This window comes from Orycteropus afer, unplaced genomic scaffold (assembly GCF_000298275.1).
Source record: "Orycteropus afer afer isolate SDZICR_OR568_19922 unplaced genomic scaffold, OryAfe1.0 scaffold00001, whole genome shotgun sequence".
Taxonomy (NCBI): Eukaryota; Metazoa; Chordata; class Mammalia; order Tubulidentata; family Orycteropodidae; genus Orycteropus; species Orycteropus afer.
The window spans coordinates 25,732,490-25,735,818 of record NW_006921588.1 but is presented as its reverse complement, the minus strand read 5'-3'; positions in this window follow the sequence as shown (position 1 = coordinate 25,735,818).

The following is a 3,329-nucleotide window of genomic DNA, read 5'->3' as shown; positions in this document are numbered from 1 at the left end:
CAGCCACTCCTCAGAAGGAAGATGGGGCAATCTACTTCCATAGTGATACTGCCTCAGAAACCCAAGGAGGGGTCGCTATGAGTCAGGTCCGACTCCACGGCACAGAACAACAACAACAACATATATATAGAAAGGAGCTCTGGTAGCATAGTGCCTAAGGCACTTGACTGCTAACCAGAAAGGCTGGCAGTTCAAACCTACCAGCCACTCCTTGGAAGAAGGTTGGGCAATCCTACTTCTGTAGTGATACCACCTCGAAAACCCAAGGAGGGGTCGCTATGAGTCGGGGCTGACTCAATGACACATAACAACATATATGTAGAAAGGAACTCTGGTAGTGTAGTGGGTAAGGCATTTGGCTGTTAACTGGAAGGTCAGCAGTTCAAACCCACCAGCTGCCGTGGAAGGAAGATGGGGCAGTCTACTTTTATAAAGATTTACAGCCTCAGAAACCCAATGAGGGTCGCTATGAATCAAAATCAACTTGATGGCAGGGAGCTTGGATAAGTGTAGCGGAAGACAGTGAATTAACAATAGGTAAAGAAGTCGCAGGTCAAGAAATGGGGCAATCCTCCTTTATTGATCCAGAGATTTTTTTTGCAGCAATGGACATAATATTATAGAACAATGATGCTTCTTCCTTTGTGGCAATCAGTGTCACATTTCTCTCTTCCTCACTCTCTCTTGCTCTCACTTATACAGTCACCATGGTGCTGTTGTTAGTTGCCCTATGATTCATGGCAACCTCATTGTGCAGAGTAAAACTTCACCACACCTCAGAAGCACCTCTGGATGGGTTTGAAATGCCAACCTTTCAATTATTAGTCAAGCAAGTAGCCATTTGCACCACTAAAGGGTGCTTCACTCACCACTGAAAGAAGTGTACATGCTTGGTTTTTTGTTTTTAGATGTGGTGGGTGGAGGCATCCGGGGTGAGGTACCAATCTATGACTATCCACCAACTCTTCATGTGGTCTTTTCTTCTGCACATTTCCACACTTGTTGGTAATTTTATGTTGTGCCTGCGGAAGAGTCTTGGACTCCAACTCTGGATTTAAAGTTTAAGATTCCTGTACTGTACTCCTCTGTTGTACTATCCACCCTAATTTCTGCCCTGCTGTGACCTCCTGGGGGTTAGAACAGCAGAAAGTCTTGTACCTGCCCTACACATTTTGTTGTTGTGGCTGTCAAACAAAGTGATATATGTGAAGTTCTCTGTACATTCCAAATCATGATGTAAATATTAATAGTCACTTTTGTTGTTATTATTCTAACATTTCATATGCACTGGAAAAAGCATCCTGTAAAAGCATTTGTTTCTTCATTCATTTATTTATTCATTCACGATATTGTTGACCTTGAAGATACAGAAGTAAATAAATATATGTTTATAATTAAAAAAAAAAAAAAAAAACTACCATCCAGTTGATTCCAACTCATAGTGATGCTATAGGGCAGAGTAGAATTGCCCGATAGGGTTTCAAAGGAGCTGCAGTGGTTCAGTGCCTAAGGCATTTGACTGCTAACCAGAAGGCTGGCAGTTCAAACCCACCAGCTGCTCCATAGAAGGAAGCTGGTTTGTAAAGATTTACCATCTTGGAAACCCAATGGGGGTCGCTATGAGTCAGAATCAACTTGATGGAAATAGGTTTTGGAATGTTTATGGAAACAGGTTGCCACATTTTCCCCCATAGAGCAGCTGGAGGGTTTGAACCACAGACTTTTCAGTTAGCAGCCAAGTGCTTAACCACTGCATCATCATGGCTCCTTATCTATAATAATAGCTACCATTTATTCACTTTTTATTTTGTATAAAAGACTGTATAAACACATAATTTATCACATTTAATTTTCACAAAAGTCCCATGAAATAGGTATTGTTGTTGTTGTTGTTATATGCCATCGTGTTGTCTCCAACTCATAGTGACCCCTCCTTGGGTTTCCAAGGCAATGTCTCTACAGAAGTAGATTACCCAACCTTCCTTCCGAGGAGTGGCTGGTGGGTTTTAATTGCCAACCTTCTGGTTAGCAGTCAAGTGCCTTAGACACTATGCCACCAGAGCTCCTATGGGTATTATTATTATCTCCATTTCCATATCAAAAACTGTGGCTCCTAAAAGATAAGTATATTTCCCAAGTTCTTATAATTTTTAAGTATCAGAACTAGGTTCTCAGGCCAGATCTTTTGAATGACAAGCCTCTTAACCAGTAACCAAACTGTATCCTTCCAGTTGTTATTCTAATAACTATTACACTTTTAGAATAGACTAAGAACTAAACTATTGCCCTTATATTTTCACTCTGGGTGAGTCTAGAAATCATTTCATTTCTTTAGTATGATTAGACATTAGATTTAATAGAATTCCTGTTGAATCTAATAGTACAGATTCAGATTCTCAAAGATGGCGGAAAAAAATATCTGGAGGCCTTGTATCATTCAAAAATCAGTATTTATTTTTCAGAATGACTTTTCTCATTTCAAAGTTAAAATCTATTATTTCAGTAAAAGTGACAATTGGTTCTGATCACCAATTCTAATCCAATACAGTATGAAAATTTTTCATCTTCCAAAGATAATAATCTAATGGTATTATCTCAACTAAGCTTAGAGTGAATTTTATCAGAAAGTTCCCTTGACCAAGTTCTGCCCTCTTGTTGGGTTTATCTGTCCACAGGAGATGCTAGATAATAAACTAGTTATGATTTGGAAGACTTCTGATATCATCATCTAAAAAATTACAGGTTGGGTTTTTTGTTTTGGGTTTTGTTTTGTTTTTACAAATCACATCTTTGTGTTTTTAAAACAGCTGTATCAGTGTATAAATGACATACAATAAGCTGTACTTATTTCAAATGATAAGTCTTGATGTACATATATATACCTATTCTTTTTTTGCATAAAGATTTCAAATTGTTCCAGCCTCATTTGCTGGAAAGATTATCATTTCTTCACTGAATTGCTTTTATACCTTTATCAAAAATCAATGTCTATTTGTGTGTGTGCCTATTTCTGGACTCTATTTCATTGTTCTATTTGTCTATATTTGTGGCACTATACATCACTATCTTACTGAAGCTTTATTAAAGTTATGAAATTGGATCGTATAAGACCCCTAACTTACTTCTTCTTTTTGAAAGTTATTTGAGTTATTCTAGGTCCTTTCCATTTCCATATGAATTTTAGAATCAGTTTGTCAGTTTCTATAAAACAAATTACTGAGTTTTGTTTTTTTGTTTTTTTTATTAGGATTTGGGTGAAGATTTACAGAGTAAATTCACTTTTCATACAGCAGTTCACATATACTTTGTCTCATGTCATTGACCAAAAT